Source organism: Borostomias antarcticus (genome assembly GCF_949987555.1).
Source record: "Borostomias antarcticus genome assembly, chromosome: 1".
Classification (NCBI taxonomy): Eukaryota; Metazoa; Chordata; class Actinopteri; order Stomiiformes; family Stomiidae; genus Borostomias; species Borostomias antarcticus.
The window spans coordinates 46,175,045-46,194,075 of NC_140234.1; the positions used below are offsets into that span (position 1 = coordinate 46,175,045).

The 19,031-nt window shown below is 42.4% G+C and overlaps 1 protein-coding gene across 5 annotated transcripts in view; it reads left to right on the plus strand.

Annotated features, from left to right (window-relative positions):
• Positions 1-594: 594 nt before the first annotated feature.
• The window catches only part of st3gal4 (ST3 beta-galactoside alpha-2,3-sialyltransferase 4), a 57,479-nt gene continuing 39,042 nt past the window's right edge, over positions 595-19,031 (plus strand). For 3 of the 5 annotated variants that reach the window (XM_084448918.1, XM_084448923.1, XM_084448920.1), the window contains exons 1-2: positions 595-768; positions 7,876-7,948. The gene's annotated coding sequence lies outside the window, so the exon portion shown is untranslated. The remainder of the gene's footprint in view (positions 769-7,875; positions 7,949-19,031) is intronic. The other 2 variants (XM_084448921.1, XM_084448919.1) reach the window with 2 other exon arrangements.

Genomic DNA, 19,031 nt, shown 5'->3' on the forward strand with positions numbered 1-19,031 from the left:
GGCTACCCTCTTGTCCTTACCAAAGACAGGGACTTTTAGCAGCTGCAGCACCTGTTTTAGAACGGGGGAGTAAAAGTGGAAGTTTCTCGGGCGAGGCGTGTGGAGAAATAATCCTAACTCGCCCTCTGGTAGACAAAACAAATTAGACAGGGGTGTTAGTCATAGGTGTGACCAGAACAGTTGATATTTTCTGAAGAGTAGGCTACATTATAGCTGGAATTGTATCTCTGTGCATGTGACGAATAAAACTAACTTGAACTTGAACTTTACTAAAGATGTGGTTCGTTTGAGCATATTAACTTCCATTTCTGCCCTGCTCAGAACAGAAAAAAGAGCATGCTATTGTCTTTACTGAATATGTATTTAGCAACAACATATTTATCATATTATCAAATAGTATTTGTAGGCTAGATAATTTTCATAGGCTAGATAATTTTAGCGCATGTGCGCATGCGTCCATGAATTAGGAGAAGGAACGCGTTGTGCAGATTTCATTCCAATGGACTGTTCACTGTCTATCTGACTAAAGGAAGCTAGCTGTTACAATAATGTAAAATGAAGGTGTTGCAGTGAAACCGTTTTAACCTCTTGAATGTGATCTTTGGAAATTGGCTATGAGTGCTTATAATCTATGTAGCCTATAGCCTACGCGTCGGGACCTCCCACTTCATGCGTGAGTTGCATAAACTAACGGTGCCTTGATTTAGGGGACGGTATTACACGGGTGTCTTGAGTCGCGGACTTGTTATCTAACTGGATACATTACTGGTGAGTGTTCTTTCTGTTTTTTAAGCTTTTCTTAGAATCTTAGAAGCGTAGAAGCTGCCAAAGCGGAGCTACGTTACTTGGCAGTAATACTAATTTCAAACAGACCCGCCGAGCGCTCGAATATTGCAATGGCTTATCTCACCAACAAATTGTCAGTTTAATGTTTGAATGAAATATGCAGTCAGTCATTCGTGCAATGACTGTTAAAAATAGTATATTATGTAATATATTATAGCCTATTTCTCCAGGAAGGAGTGTGTAGTTTTCAAATCATGTGTCTAGTGGAGGAAATATGCAAGTGCAGAGTTTTTATAAACGTGTCTCATTACAAATGTATTTCAACACGCAGCCCTGTGCACTTGCTTGGGGACCAGATTATACTGTAGGTTGAGGAAGTCAAACAAAATTTACTGGCACTCGGGTTACTCAATATTGAGTATGGTTGTATCAAAGCGAGTGCCTCACTGTCAGTTCCTCTGGACTAGGGTGACTGTAATGTCAACCCATCAGTCTCGAGTCCAATGGCAATGCACCTGGAATAATACTGACTGATAGGCCTGTGCTTAAACACAGCAAACTAATGTTAGACTGAAACATTTGTCTCCAACATTGAATCATCGATTTAAAAAGCTTTATTTGTTATATTTGTGCAAAAATTTTGCCTTTAAAATAGCACACAGGACATGTATTGGAAGGCCATTTTGGGCAGCTCAATGGCATTGTGTTGAGTTGTGTCATTTGGAGTTGTCCTCTGCCTGACTGGCTATCTGCCAATCTGATCCTTACAGCTGGATTAAAACTAACACATCAATCCCACGGTTAGATGAAACATATTGTGAAAAGGTTGCTAAATGGACTTATTGGAACTCTCCAATCTAATCCTTATGCGTCCTTAGGGTAGAGGTTTTGGGAGATGCTGGCCGGGGTGGACCAGGGTTGAGTTGTCATAGAGTAGAATGAAATGGGTAATCATTCAACTGTAGAACATATAGCTGACACACACACACACACACATTTAAGCCTAGTGTGTCTCTCATACCCCCTTTCCACCAACACGAACCTAGTTCTGGTTCTGAGCTCTTACTAGTGCTGGTTTGCTCTTGGCTGTCGAAACTTTTCAGAAGCAGTTTGCTTTTCCACGGGCGGGAGAGCCACTTCATTACGTCACTGCACATCTCTGATTTCACCGGGCAGTAATTACGGTAACCTCTGCAGTCAGAAAAATAATGCTACATAGACCCATGTCCCTCTAGGGGAACCCTCTGAAACAAGAGCGGATCACACGGACTGATGCCCACGACGCAGCCAATCATGCTGAGCCAGGGTGATTCACATAGCTCTCCCATCTCAGCCAACGGGACATTATGGAGTGGAAACATAGGCTGTCACCATTATGCGTAGGAACGCACTTTGTTCGAACGTTGTGACTGCTACAAACTGATACAGACACAAAACAAAATGCATTAAATTCAGACATTTTATTGACATATACAACCACCAACTTTATGTAGGCTTACGAAATTAATGTAAGTAGGCTTAAATTAATAGTAGTAGTACTGACTACTGTCAGCCACTGCTACCTCCCCCAAAGCAACTCTAACATGGCACATCACTATTTGGCTCTAATTTGTGCTCTTTAGGCTACGACAAGCTCACCCATTCCACTGGGTCACGTGTATGAGAGAGAGAGAGAGAGAAAGAAAGAAAGAAAGTAAGTGTATGTGTGGGTGTGTGCTAGCTAAACCTAGTGACTGGGAGTGGTGTGTGGGTGTGATTGTGCGTGTTTGTGTGAGTGAGCGTGAATGAGCTTGGTCTCATGGATTGGTTTGTGTGCGCACATCTGTTGCATGCATACTCTTACAAGTGGCTATACATTCCTTGTACTCTTATGTATTTATGAGACAGGTGTGTGTGTGTGTGCTTGAGCTTGGGAAATGTAGATAAATTATGTGTTTCTTTGTAATAACTGGTGCTGCACATGTGACTGGGAGTGGTGTGTGTGTGTTTGTGTGTGTGTGTGTGTTAGGCTTGTCAGGGTACCAGAAATTCAGTAGTTGGTACCGGTGCCAGTAAATTTCCACGGTACTCGGTACCAATTTCGGTACCACGGCGTACGCGCATGCGTGTGAGTAATACATGCACGCGTGTACAGTACAACGTGCATGAGTACCGCAAGCAGCAATTCAACTGAACTGTGTAGCGGTCTTGCTCACTCATCACACGACACTCGAGTCGTGTGCTTACCTGTTTCTAGCCGAACTCTGTCGTCATCGTAGTGTTTTGTAGTGACAGTCTTAAGTAATCAACGAGTAATGTAACGTTATTGGGTTGAACTAGCGGTCAGTTGCGTCAGGCTCGGGCGGGATCGACAAGGCGTGGGGGTTGCATTCTAGATGACTGAAAAAGTCTAGTCATAATTCCACTTAAGTCTTGCAGCACCTAAACTAGGTAACCCCTCACACGCCTGCTAACCTGACGGACTAGCAGTCCCTTATCCCCCCATTAGTGAAATCAGGTTCAACGGTCACTCCGCCTGGTTCTGGGATCAAAACTACTCGATAAAGTATCGCAGAGAAATTTCAAAGGTAGGCTACTCACAGAAGCAGGAGGGTTGCGTCTTCAAAAACGCATGGTTTTGAAAGAAATGCGGTGCTAATAAACATGTTCAATCTTATGCTCAAAACCGGCTCATATTTTCACAAAATGAATCACCGGCAAACGCTTGTCTTCTTCTACGCTGCTGTCATGAGTGGTGCGCTGTGATTGGACGGCAGCACGCAGCAGCGTAGAAGAAGACAAGCAGCAAATTAAATAGAAAACACGGTACCTTTGGTACCATGGAAAAAAGGTACCGTCAGTACCGCAGCAATGCAAGTACCGAATTAGTACTGAAGTACCGAGTACCGTGACAAGCCTAGTGTGTGTGTGTGTGTGAGCGTGTGAGTGAGTGAGTGTGTGTGCGTTGTCACAGACTAGTCCCGGTCCACTTCCTAAGTCATGTGTGCGGGCCCTAATCTTGACCTGACAACTACAGTATGAATCAGTGCGGAAACAAAAAACCCAGCTGCCATATCCACTCGCCCTCATCACCTTCGTAATGACACTCATAAAGCCACCCCCAGGGGACCGCCTCTGCTGCGTCAACACACACGCAGACAGTGCCACACAAAATCAAAAGAAAACAAGTGTTCGAGTGCTTGTATATGTAGGTGTAGGTGGGAGACGAACGCCTAACTAACCTCGCAAACATACCCAATCCTAACAGGGTGTGTGTGGGTGTACATGTGTGATAGACAGTATAAGAGGGAAGCAGAAATTGACACACTGCTGCTGTGGAGTGGGGGGCAAGAAGGTTGGGAGTAGGGTTGCAAAATTCCGGGAATATTCAAAGTTGGAAACTTTCCATGGGAAAATAATTAAAAATTAACAGGAATTTATGGGAATTAACTGGGAATTTGGAGGTTATTTATACCAACTGTATTTATCTTGTCATAAACAGGCAAACATTTCTAATAAAATTATTTAAAATTTCATTTTTTGCTTAATCTATTTGTGAGAAGAACTGTAATGGATTCTAAAGCCCTCTTAGTGTGCAGGATGCTAGGAATTAGCTGCACACGTGATGGATGAATGCACAGTATAGGGTTGAAATTCAACTGAATTTGCATTAAATCAGGTTGTTTTAACCAAGATCATGCTGCAAGATCTAGAATTGCATTTTATGTTTTTTCTCCAACTAGGCTACATTTAAGTTCCCTATTATAGGGGTGTGCGGTGGTATAGCGGTCTAATGCATCATGTTCCGGTGCAGCTGCCCACTGGGAACCAGTGGTCTTGCCAGATCTGAGTATGGCCCAATCCCAGATGGAGTGGCCTATTGGGCCGCCGCTCCCTGAGGGTGATTAGTTTAATCTCTGTTTGAGAGTTCGTCACACAACAGCAACCCTGTCTGGTGTTGGAATCATGGTTGTGAGCTGAGAGAATCATGGAGTTGTCTCTCCCTTTCACATTGCCAACCGGCCGGGTTGTGTGACGAATCCTCAACAGTTAGTAGGGGGTAATTGGACAGTAGGTCAGGGTCAATTGGCTACCAAATTGGCTGAAAATGGGATAAAATCCTAAAATAAGTATATAAAATAAAATGTAAAAATTTTGAAAAAAGCAGTTATAGGCTATAAAAAAGGTTCTGAGTCTAACTTCCCATGGTAAGTTTCCGGAAGGTTTCCGGAAATTTACCGGAAATTTTCCACCCCTTTGCAACCCTAGTTGGGAGGGGAGAGAAGGGGGAGAGAGTGGGTAAAAAGGGAGCAAACAGATTTAAAATAGGCCTATTAGTATACAGTTTGTGTACCCAGTGTGTGTCTGTGTGTGTGTGTGTGTGTGTACCAGGTAAAGGTGTCTGGGCTGGGTAGCTCTCTCTGGTGTAGGTTTATCGGGGGGAGAGTGGTGGTACCCACATTGTACCCTGTTTTACTCTACTGTGAAACAGGCACACGCACAGACACACACACACAAACCCAAATGAATAGCAGAGGGAGGAGGTATGTATTTCTGTAGTATCTGAGGGAGACAAAGCCCACAGTCTTACCTGGTAATGAAGGGAGGTGGTGGGGAGGGGAAGGGCTCCTCTGCCTTTCAAACAGAATCCATCACCTGGGTCAAAGGTCTGAGGCAGGGAAGAGAGTACAAGCAAACACTGTGTGTCTGTATGTGTGTACGTGTTCCCAAACCTCCCTGAGACCTGAGTAGAGTGCTTATAGCCTCCTTTTTCCTCAAAGTGGCATTAGCAAGACAATATGCATGCAAACTGACTGTCTGTCTGCAGTGGCGTCTGGTGGGTCTTAGAACCGGGTAAGCCAGGACCAACGCAAGATTTTTTTGGGGGTGCGCTTTCAAAGCATGCCCTGATATGAGGTTTCAAGGCACCTTTGAAAGGGCTGAGCAGTGGCATTTTTATATGTAAAAACCATACAGGAAAACTACAATAGCCTAGGCTACTGTTCTTTTTTAACACGTCAACAAAGGCCAACAATTTGAGAGTGAGCGAATAAGAGGGCAATATTTAGGCCGAAACAACCAAGCTTTTAGGGACACTACAGAGCCATTATATGACAACAATGGCCAAGCACCACGAAGAGGAATGACAGGACGATAAAATACACCCCCTTAGGGCACAGCACTCAATAGTCTACTCCCCTACTTCACTAATCAGTGTTTGGGCTACAACTAGCCTACTAGGCCTATTAGCCCACCGCTCCAGGAAGAAAAGTTCACGCTGATTAAATCTAGGCAAAGCAAAACGCAATTAATCAAAAAAGACCCACCTTATATCGTAACCCAAACTCGTTTAATCCACTTCACTTTGGATAAGTAGATGCCCTTGGCTTCCCATGCTGTTTTGCAAATTAAAATTGTTAATCCAAATCGTGCTGATTCGTGCATGCCTGTTAAAATTAGTTCCTACAAGTTAATGTACTCCACTGCAACGATGTTGAGTATGTACACCCAAATAAACTTGCAATCTAATGCCTCGTCTCTGATTCATTAGTCCACCATCCCAGCAATCAATCCCGCCGAGAATTACCACTTTTTTGTATGTGTGGGCTAATTTGATTGGTTGATTTTTCATTTGGTCTTGATTTCTGTAAGCCACAATCATTTTATCTGGCCTACGATGTTAAGTGAATGACGAGCTAGTAAGACAGCTGTCAGCGGACCGTAACGTGGACTGTATTTTCATGAGCACTGTAGCGGGTGACGGAGCACTACCAAAACGCTAAACACGGATGAAAATGAAGCGATATGGCAGACTACAAGACGCATTTAAGTAAAAAAACAGTCTGAAAGTCGATTTTCGTGCCTCTGTACTGTATGCTTAAGCCAGGCTTACCCTGGCTTATAGGAGCAATCGCCACTGTCTGACTCCAACTCTCTGCTGGAGTCTGAATGTGTAAGGTGAGTGGGTTTCATGTCTGTGAAACATGTATGTGTGCGATTCTCTTGTGACAATGTGGAAGATCAGCCGTTCTGCCGGGTGAATGTTGAGGTGGGGATTGACATCCTCCTCTCCTCTGACTAGATTACTTTCAATGCCTGTCGTTCTCCCCCAATCTGTCAACTCATTGATGGGATCCAACAACTGATCAGCTAACTCTGATTCAATAAGCCTTCCTCTCGCCCACTGGAGACTTCCTTCCATTTGCTTTCTAGGTTATGGAAATAACATCAAGTAAAACAACATGCATGCAGCATCTTTAAAAGAACACAGTTCAGACCAACCACTTGCAACTTGCAATGTTTAAAAAGACTGTATAGCAAGAAAAAAAGTGATATTGAAAATGATTATTTGCGAAGATATTGGGCTTTCTTCCCACATTTTTTCACGGCACCAGCAGCTATGTTTCATATCCCTGCCTAAGTTCGCAAAGCATTGTGTGAATTTTCATCTACCCCTCGGTTTCAAGTCAGCATCTGAAAACCCTCGTTTTGGAGGGCTGTTTGAACGTCCACTAACCCTCGATATGCTCCCTAGCCCTAGAAGCTAAAAGGAATGGGACACACTACCCTACGCGTGAACGTGCAAAATGTAGGGGTAGGGCCCAGGGCTAGGGCTAAGGGGGGGTATTGGGATTGGGCCATAGTCTTCATTAGGACCAATGCACTTGATGAAGTGTGTGGGAGTAGTAGGCTATAGTCTTCAATAGGACCAATGCACCTGATGAAGTGTGTGGGAATAGTATAGTAGGAGAGGATGAGAGCTCCTATGGTGAGCAGGTTATTGTTGTTGGCAGTAGGCCTAATGTGTGTGTTGCTAATAAAAATATGTTATTTCAAATTTTCCGTTGCGCTCCTAAATTTCTTTCTGTGCTCCTAAATTTTTTCATTTAGGAGCACATGTGCTCCTAGTGAAAAATGTTAGCTTAGAGCCCTGGTGTCTGTCTGTCTGTCTGTTCTCAGAACTTAGCTGGTTGTTTATCATTCTTTGTGCTAGAAACTTTCAGGAAGTTTAGGAATCACACTTTTTAGTGTTCATGGGTTTTGTTTTTATTTTTTTTCCCATTGAAATGCATGATGCCTTGCAATATACCTGCTGGCCACCATGTCCAGCCAGAGGTGCTGTTCCGGCCTCCATATAGAAGACTGGAACAGTAGTGAATGCGGAAGAGCCAAGGATGTATGAGTGAGTAGAGTATACTTCTCCACAAAGTGGAACATATCTGTCATCTCTCCATGAAAATGTTAATTTTTCTGTGATATCTTAGTTTAATTTAGATACGAATATGTAATTGGATCCTTATAACACGCATTTCAGAAAAATTGCTACTGTATATATATCTGTCCCAGAAGAACCAGGGCTTAAATTGGGCCAGGGCTATCCAGGGCTCAGCCCTGGCACATAGGTTCCCAAACATCATCAGCTGGAGCTCAACCCCAACACATCTATCATCAGCAATTATATATAAAAAAAAATAAAAAAATCTCTCTTTATTATTAAATGCAGCAATTTCATGTTCACCATAATTATCTTACATGCTGTTTCTCTATCTGGAGAGAGATCACATGATCAGGGTTGCCATGCCAGGCTAGTGGACATCGGCCCTCTAAACAGGTGAACTCCGTTTTAAAAAAAGGTGTAGGGATAGGGTCGTGTGCGCAAGTGGAGGGTCTTAATTGCATAACTTCTTTCCTGAGTTTCTTTATCAGTTGCAACACGGGAAGAGAAGCTGAAGGCTGTGGCTCACACACATTTAGGATAGTACAGTCTAGATTCAGTCTGTTTGTTATCTTGTCTCTGAATACTGAAAACTCTTCACATTTTGAAGATGAGGTTAGGGAGTGGCTTTTGGACCAGGATTTATAAGAGAATCAATTGTTTCAAAAAAATAAAATACTGTATTTGTGCAGAGCACAAACTTTGACAAATCAACTTGATCTTGTTTGATAGATGTGAGAGGTGGCTGACTAGTATGCTCTTTGAAAAATGTGGCATGCACCATGGACACGCATTTCAGCCATTTCAGCGATGTTGTAGAATTTTAACTTGCTCTCTGATTGATGTAATTTATACTCACATTTTTAGCTGTGACCAGCAGCTTTATAGCTCGCTCTGTAGGTCGGTCGGTTGGTTGGTTGGTCCACAAAACTTTTTCTTGATAACTCAAAATGTTCTTGACCAAAAGTGCTCTAAATTTTCTCTAAAAATGCTGCAACTAGAGACCATGAGTAACTACGCCAGAAAGAATGACAATGATTCATCCATGGGTGGCACTATAGTAACCTATTCAAAACACATATTTCAAAATTCTGGCATTTCCACGCTGTTTGACAAAAATATATGAAACTTGGTACACTTATGTCGTTCCTTGTGGGGAACAAATTTACCTTAAGAACCCATTTGGTCCGCCAAATGGATTTTTTGAGGTTGAAAATTTGGCAAAACCTATAAAAGGTAACTCCTCATAAACAGCAAGTCTGATTGGTCTGAAGTTTCACATACTGTATACAGTATATGCAAGTATGGCGCATGTCTCCCAGTAAGATGTTGCTGAGAGATCCAATCCAAGATGGAGGAAAAATTTGCATTTAAAAAACTAATAATTTGGATACAATTGTCAAGTGCTTATAACTTTTTACAACAATAATCTCGGAAACTGATTTGGCATGGGTAGCCTAACACCATGTCAAAATATTTGCAGATATCTCAAAAAACAAAGAGATGGCAGGCATTTGAAATGTGACCACATTGGCAAATTGGGAAGCTAATGCAAATCCTAATATAGAGCTGTGATTAGTAGCTTTAAAGTTATCGGTTGGTTGGTCTGCAAAAATTGGGTGTGGCGTCACATGCATGCTTTTGCACATGCACATATGTGGTCGCAGCTACAGGTATGGCAAATTTGCGCCTGTTGTGATACTGTAGGCCTAATACTGACAATGCTACTGTAGCAGACAAGATGCTCCAGAATGGCTGGGAAGTTGATCAACAACAATGACCAAACACAGCAGACACAGCAAAAAGTTTGGGGTTGAAGGTTGATTGAGTAAACACGTCATCTTGTGATGGATAAGAGCATTCTATGGGTGAAGGGTTAACGACTCTTCAAATTGTTCAGCAGTGTTTTGCAAGTTCACAATTTAGATGAGCTAGTTCAAAGTTCAGTTCACAAATTTTAAAGCTACATGAGATATCTTGGCACTTTGGCAGCCCCTCTGGTCGTGATAAAATCGTCACTGCGTTTTAAGAACCACACTTCCCACAATTCCCCACTCACTCGCTGTAATGATGGGAAAGAAATATGATAAACGTGCATGGAGCAGACTGGATTGGAAGATTGTAGCTACGTCAGTGGACTTTCTGGAAGGATGGCTTCAATGCAACTAAATACCGGACTTCTTTCTTTTATGAGCATGTAGATACATTTGCATGTCGAAGTGTTTGTTGTCTTCCTGATATTGTGACACGCAAAACACATCACTTCCGCTTCCACCACGGGTTGCCCCTGAGGAAAGCCTGGTGATGCAAGGTTAAGCAAGGGGCATCCTAGAATGCCAACACAAAACGTTTGCAGTGTATCCAATGCATTTATGTGCTCCCCGGATGGTCCCATTTCCCCGAGTTGGGAAGTCATTCTTACGACTTTGATGTGTTCATGAGCTTTAAAATTGTAATGTGGGAACAACATGGACGTTAAAAACAAGATGCATATTTTATTTCTCAAAGAGTTTAAATAACACGCTGATAGCCGTTTCCAGTTCCAAAGGATGCCCTAAAACCACTAAAATATTACGTGGACAGAAACGGTTGCAACGATACCATATGGCTTACCTTACAAAACAAAAAATTTATATGCAATACGTGATTTAATAAAAAGTTACCAAACATTTACTTTTGTCTGACATGTTTCTGCTTATGACATCACAAGTCGGCAAATCGTGTGCAAAAATTTTCGATGACTTGCCAAGTTGTTGTTACGACTTGAGGGGGCGTTCATGTGAATTTTCCCAGTCATTTAACTTATTTTCAGATTAATCTGATACCACATGAATGAACCATTAGCCTAGTTGAGGTAACATGCTATATACTTGGCCTACACGCGACCGGGCAAATGAGCTTATTCAGCTACTGAAGTTACAGTATGTCCTGAAAGGGCAAAGCAAGGGAATCCATGCCATCCATGTACTCCCTCAGTGAAACATCTGAGAAAGGAATTTATGTGGGGAATATTTTTGGATATGCCATTTCAAAAACATTGGAAAAACAAACAAAGGTAGAGTAGATAATCAGATCTGATGCTGATGTTTAAAATAACAATCCGGACAATGCCAATGTTTTTTATTTATTTTTTATTTCCCCTTTTGTGCCAGGGAAACAATGAAATAAAGTGTTTGCATTGCATTGCATAGCGCTTGTCTTTCTCAGAGACAGTGAAATATTCCCACAAGGCCAACATTTTTATTTCACTTTAATTTTAAAACAAACTACTCATTCGTAGCAGGCACACACTGTACTGTAGCCTGCATTTTGCCCTCTTATGTCATGGATCTTCTGCCATAATTGGTGCGTCATAAACATCGGACACAGCCATCAGTAAATGTCATTTTATTTGCCGATGGCAGTCAACAAGGTAAACATCGGCATCAATGCATCCCTATAATTCACTTATCTTCATTATCTAATGTTTATTGACTGTTCAGTTCTTGCCATGCATTGTTGGTTGTAGTGAAATGTTTATAGTTTCTGGAGTGGCCTCACATGATTGGATTGTGTTTAATTTTGTCTCAGGTTGACTTTTGCAAGCTAAACACACACATGGTTTTGTTAAGAATGGATCTGGGATTGAACAAAATCAGCTGGCCCATTGTTTAGAATAGACGGTTATTTTCCTTGTGCGCACTTACATAAGGACTGCGTCTCTACTGTCCATGTTAATGAGAGAGCAAATGGTGTTGGTTAATGCCGTCATGCCTTACTTTTCCCTATGTTTAGCTAATGACCTACCTTCCACAGTATTTGCATTACATGGATTTTTACTCCAATAAAATAGGCTAACGGGCTAGTAGGCTGTCAGAAGCCTTTCCATTACACATGACATGACTCATAGGCAGAAAGCATCCAGAGCCTTTCCTATGCTGTAACTGAACATTTCAGTATGGGCATTTCTAGTAGGCAGGTATTAGAGCTTGGCCTTGACAGTGTTGTACAGTATGGTGCCTCAGAGAGACCTGGATTTAACCTTCTCCCTCCGCCTCACTCACTCCCTCATGGCCTTGGAAGTCTTGGGCCTCTGCCAGCCTCACCACCACCACCACTGCTGTGTACCCAAACCACCACTTAATCCTCTCCTCCTCTCCCCCAGTCCATTACTCCTCACATGCCACACAGACAGCTATTGTGCTAACACTCGGAGTGTTTTCAGGCCTGCCTGCTCCGGGCATGTGCCTCCTGCTCCTGGGAGCCATGTGGAGCTGGTTAGAGAATTAAGTCCTCTCACGCACCGTGTCATGGAAATTGTGCTGAGCTGGAAAGGGGGTGTATAGAGTTGTCAGGTAATGCATGGGCACAGTGGGAGTGGAATAGGTATAGGTTATACAGTATAATGGACAGTTCGTTTGAAATCAGCGACTCTCTAGATAATACAGTGGTTCAATGTGACACACGGCAGTTATCTGTAGGTAAAATCAAGGAATATGTCCATAAGTGTTGTTATTCTGTCATTTTTATGTACTATAAAACTCCTTTTTATATGCCCACTTTTCCCCCTCTCCAAGCTCACCTCGTTTTGTGGGCGTGTCAAATTGGGCGTGTCAGTGAGAAATGATTGACAGGCCGCGGCCCCAACTTCCACACATTTGTTGTTTGTAACCATAGTTACCTCGACACCAGGAAGCGTACAGGCATTTACAAAGTCCTTAAAGGAGTAGTAAAGGGAAAAATCATGTTTAGCCCTGTTTTAAGGTTACTTATGATCATATACAATGGTTCAGATCAAAAAGTTGACAAAACTAGCACTTTTGAGAAAGTCTGATAATTGCTCCACCACCGTTTTGGTCATACAATGGATGTGGGTGGGCCCCGTGAAAAATCATTCAAAAAAACATGTTAAACTCAATTTCAAAGACAAGAAACTCATCGAGGTGTTAGTTGGCGTTCTGACATATACTTCGCCATAAAGTAAGATTCTAGTTCATCTGGAAAAGCTTTTTTAAATATTAAGCATAGAACTATTTAGTCGCAGCACATACGTGTGTAAACTTCTGCAAACTAGGTACCCTAGCAACATAAACAATAACAATAGCTACCGTAAGTAGTTCCACTTCCTGAATCCCCTCTGCGGATTGATCTACACATCTACAACGGTCGCGTCAATACAAGTCAATGGATTTCATAAAATGATCAATACACCCTACAGGATTCATACTTTGCGGACACCAATTAGCCCCTCAATGAGCTTCTTGTCTTTGAAATCGAGAGTTAAACATGTTTTTGAATGATTTTTCAAGGTGCTCACCCACATCCATTGTATGACTAAACGGTGGTAGAGCAATTATCAACTTTCTCAAAAGTGCTAGTTTTGTCAAAGTTTTGATCTGAACCATTGTATATGATCATAAGTAACCATAAAACAGGGCTGAACATGCATTTTCCCTTTACTACTCCTTTAACCATTTAACGTTATCCTCATAGCTAGCTTTATATGAAGAGTGGCAAAAGTTAGCTAGCTAACGTTGGCTGAAAGTGCTTGCTACACAGTGTTCTCTCTAAAAGCTCAGTGCTAGGCAGCAGTACTGTGCGTCTATGCAGTTATAATTCCATAGTATAATTTATGAATACAGCTGTCTTATACAAAGTCAACTTTCATTTAATATAAATTCACAGTTCACAGAATGACATTACATTGACAGGTCTCCAGGCACGTGGCTCTTTGTACATTGCGTGGGTGACCATTGGGGGTGCAAAAATGGCCGATACTATGTGCCGATAGTAACTAGTTTCAAAATGTCATATTTGCGCCGATTAATCGGCCAAACCGATTAATCTGTCGACCTCTAGTTGTTATATACCCTAACTCTAACAGTAAGGTTACTGTTAACCCTAACACTACTGTTAACCCTTACACCACTGCAGTGATGATCTGTTAATGTAGGGTAATCCTCTCAACAGGCATCCTTTTTATAACAACAGTAGTAGCATTCACCTCAACTTCCATACCAACACCTCCAACAACTACTGTGGTAGCATTTATCCTACCTTCCTTCCTTAGGCTACTAACTTCCGTCCTACCATCCTACCTTCCTAATATTCAAATACATATTCAGAATGACATTCAGACTGTAAACTAATATTCATACCTTTTTTGAGCTATTGAGCTTATTAAAACGATGAGTCATGAGATGTCAAATCTATTTTTGTGTGTATTACAAGCAGTAGATTTTTATATTTATATAGAAATGTATTTAGTAGTATTGGTAGTGCTAACAGTATATTTGTAGTTATAATAGTAATAGCAATAGTGTTTATAGTAGTTGTAAATGTATAATAGTTTTGGCAGTAGTTGTTACAACCAGATTCAGCAACTAGCCCACCTCACATTTTCTCCAGGAAATTTATTTTCTAGTTGATTATAATGTTAATGAATCAGGCTCTTTGTGAAAGCTGTAACAAGGCGGTGTACTTACTGTAACGATGGGTGAATCAGTTAGCAATGGCGCAAAATTCAAGTTCACGTCTTTTTTCTTTTGTGGGCGTGGATGGGGGAGTGCTCCCAGAGACGCGTCATGTGTTGGGACGTCACAAACAAAACGAGCTGAAAATGTGACAAAAAAAATAAATCGTCTAGCTCTCCAAAACTAAAGAAAACACTCATTTGATAGTTCGATGGTGTTCACACAGTGCCCGAATGTACCAATATCATACAAAACACCAGAAAGTAAGGTTTTGGACTGAACTATCCCTGAACTATCCCTATCAATTCAAGTTTCTCATTCCTGCCTTTTTAAAATGACAGTGAAATTATTGTCTCAATAATCCATAATTCTTTCTAGGCAATGTTGCATTGCATTCTTCTTTACATGACTTCCCAAGTAGCTGGTCGAAATATTTTGCTAAAATGAGACGGGGGGTCGACTAGCCTGGCTCGTACTTCTACTGACACTGCTCTACAAGACTAGTCAGCCCGTAACCTGAACGTCTCTCCCTACGTGTAGGTAGATGTGTTGAGTATGCCTGACTTACCTGGGTGAGAGCAAGCTAACCTAGTTAGGGGGGATAGGGTCGCTCTACTCACCGCAACCCAGGTGGGAATTTGACCAGCTCGACGCCGATGGGCCCTCTACGACAGCCCCTGGAATGGATGCGCGGCCAGCTCGCTCCTTGATGGTCCGTTCAGTATTTTTTTTAAAGGGTGTTCACTTAAGTCCATAATTATGGGGGAGAAAGAATTCAATCGCACGGTGGCATTTCATGGTCCTTGTGTGGTCAGCGTGTTCGTGTTGTCCAAAAAGGGTACCTGCCCAGCTTCTCATGAGCCGCTAATGAGCAACAAACCACACCCCCCATGTGTCGTCAGTCTGCCCCTAGCTCTAACTAATAGCTAAGACCTGGCGTAACATCCTTCCCCCCATAAACAAGCAAAAATATAGAAAACAACTATCACCCAACTCTACCTTTTGTATATTTCTGTCTTATTTACTTATTTATTTTCCTTTTTCCAATTTTCTCTAAAAAATGTGTCGGAATATGCCATGTCCTTAGAGCTAGCAAATCTCTCATCTTCCTAAGAAGGAAAAATCACCACAATCAAAATCCTCACAGTGACTAATTGGTAACTCAAGTAGGCTCCCCTACTGGCATACGGGATAGTGCATCTGCCAAGATGTTATTCCTCCCTGCCACGTGCTGTACAATCAGAATATACGGCTGCAGGAAAAGTGACCACCGGAACACTCTCTGGTTGGATGTACTGAACTTTGCTAGGAAGGCCAGTGGATTATGGTCTGTGTACACCACCACCTCCCGACCTGAGTGAGACACATATGCTTCAAAGTGTTTTACCGCCAAGACAAGACCCAAAGCTTCTTTCTCAATGATGGAATACCCTTTCTGATGTTTATTTAGCTTCCTGGAGAAATAAGATACTGGTTTATCTAGTCTGGCTGCATCTGCTTGCAAAAATACTGCTCCCAGACCAATGTCACAGGCGTCCATGGCCAGCTTGAACGGCACATCGAAGTTTGGAGCCTGCAACACAGGTTTACAGGCCAAGATGGCTTTCACACCTCCAAAAGCACGCTCATAGGCTTCTGTCCACATAAATTTTGCCTCTTTCTTAAGGAGATTAGTCAAAGTTTCAGTCACTGCAGCAAAGTTAGGCACAAATCTTCTATAGTATCCACACATACCCAACCCTCTCATGACCTCCCGTCGGTTCTTTGGTGGGGGCAGACCAAGAATGGCCTCCACTTTTGCCTGGCGAGGCATCACCTTTCCCTGGCCAACCTGATGCCCAAGGTAAGTTACTTGACCTTTCCCAAACTCGCACTTTGGTAGGTTTACAACCAAACCAGCCTCCCGTAACCTCTCCCAAGAGCTCTCGCAAGTGTCTGACATGCTCTTCCCAGGAATTACTGAACACTACCACATCATCTATGTAAGTAACCACCAAGCTCAATCCATGAGTGATGGTATTCATTAACCACTGAAATGTAGCGGGGGCATTCTTCATGCCAAATGGAAGAACGTTACAGACATAGAGGCCATCAGATGTTACAAAAGCTGAAATCTCCTTGGCCCGTGGGGACAGAGGCACCTGCCAATACCCTTTGAGTAGATCTAATTTTGACACCACTTCTGCTCGGCCAATCCGGTCTATACAGTCCTCCAATCTGGAAATTGGGAAAGCATCAGCCTTAGTCAGTTGATTCACCTTTCTATAGTCAATGCATGGCCTGGATGTGTTGTCCGGTTTCGGAACCAATACTATAGGAGAGCTCCAGTCACTTTGTCCATGTTCTATAGCTCCAATCTCTAGCATATATGACAATTCCTCTCTCAAGGTCTGCAATTTAGACGGTGCAAGCCTACAGATGTGGGAACATAAGAATGTAACTTGACCCGCGGTATTCTAACAGGCGCTTTACGGCATTCCGCACCACCGCTCGCCTGCCCATAGGGGCGCAGTAATACCACTCATTGACCCATTGCTGTAGCTCATCTCGCACATTAGATGAGCCTACCGTTCTCAAACTCCTTGTTCTCTGTCTGGTTGTAATTTAATTATTACGAACAAAGCCTATCTATTTATAGTTTCTATCTCTGTAACTGTCGCCGGCTCTATATCTGTTAACTGTCGGGACAAGTAGAAGTTTAATACATTAGGCTGAGTGTTCTCATATGGAACATGGTATCAGGACGAGTAAGATGGCTAATGGAGCTGACCAGAGATGTGTTTGAAATGGTTCACTCACTCCCTCCCTATTACCATGGATGTATTGAGTGCGACTCATAGTGAACTACATGGGGAATGATTTAACAGTTTTGGGACACATGGAATGTAACTGCGTAAGATATTCATGACTCAAACAAGCAGACACGCCGATCACTGATGGCAGCAGGTTGAAATATCAGGTAGTATTCAGGTTCCATGTTTAGTTGAATGATAAATCCCATATAAATGGTTGGAATTCTAATGATGTGCAAGTGTGATTTTGTCAACTTTAGTGCTGTCTGCTAATAGCAGGCTGTGAAGCTGCACGATAAGACCGTGATAGCAAGTTAGCTCACGACAGCAGCTTCCATAATATTAACGGTAGCTGTCGGTGGCTAAAAAACAGATAGCTAACTTTACAACGATGATTCCTGTAGCTATTTTGATTTTGATGCTATTAGTTCAACTTCTGTTTCTCGGGCAGGAACGGAGACGAACTCGCATTAGCAGCAAAGCAGCTAGAGGAATGATCTTAACATTAGCTAACTGCTTTAGCTACTGCTAGCTACCGTCTTCTTCACTTCTCCTTCGGTAAAACATGACACTGTTGTGTTGTGGTATTGTGGAGGGCTTAGGCAGAAGCAGGAAGAGAAACCACTTTTGCCCCATATAAGTAAAATAATGGTCTCATAAGCATTTTCGATTGTAAAATTGTGTTCACTTGTTTTAGTTTGCAAACATATGCAATTTTCTTAGCATTCCCAGCTTTGTATGTAGTTTTAATGTGAAAGATACATCTTGAATGCAGTCAAGACAAATTATTTTGCCTCATAACTTTTGTCAAACCCCCTGGTTCCAGTCAATTGGATTATAGGCTATAGGCTACTTTCGTTTACAATGACGTTACCTTATGAACACAAATAGCTTAACCTATAGGCCTACATAAAAACAATAGCCTAAAACCATGTTTATTTACAATGTATTTTCTTTCATTGATAGCTACCAATAGTTAGGGTGAGGAAAACGACGCGCGGTCTCTTTAGCCCTGAGACCATCAGGCAGGCAGCTCAGGAGGTCGTTGAAGGCTATATATATTATTATGATATTATGTCTAATAATACATTCGTTGAAAGTACACAGGCTGATCTACTATACGGAATTGGACCGAGGAGAGTTCTCATATGGAACTAGGCTGCACACGCCCGCCCGCGACAAGAGCTGAATTGTAGTCAGCTTTCCCCGCTGCGCGCAGGACGCGTGCGTCCCCCGCTTATCCGAGCGAGAACGCAGGCGGAATGTCGCTCCCCGTCTGAAACGGCCTTGACTCCTGGAATCCCAAGGTCTTTCATATTGAAATTCTCTTGATGGTCTGGGGATGCGAGACGTGTTAAGGGAGTGCATCAGTCGTGAGCCTTGACAGTAGGCTACCAGCCTGCGCTGCGCTCAGAACAAAGTTGGATGAATGGATGGACTTATTGGAATCCTGGAAAATGTTTATTGCGCTCTAAAATCATGAAAGCATAAATGTAAAAATGCAGCAACAGAAGTAGTCTAGATGAGATGGTGGTTTAAATGAATGGCAACACATAAATTGAGACATAAATTGAGACTGGTGATAATGCTGATAATCTACAGTAGGGCCTACCTCTGGCTGAGTTCATGGTTACAGCCATTCATCTCTTACACATGGGCCTATACAATACTTGCACAATCTACTTTGGACGTTAATCCATCCATCTATCAATCAAACTAGCGAATTCAATGGCCGGTCATGGCAAAGCACCCGCTAACGCAGGCTACCCCCCTCCCCACGATCCAGGGCTAGGAAACCGGTTCATC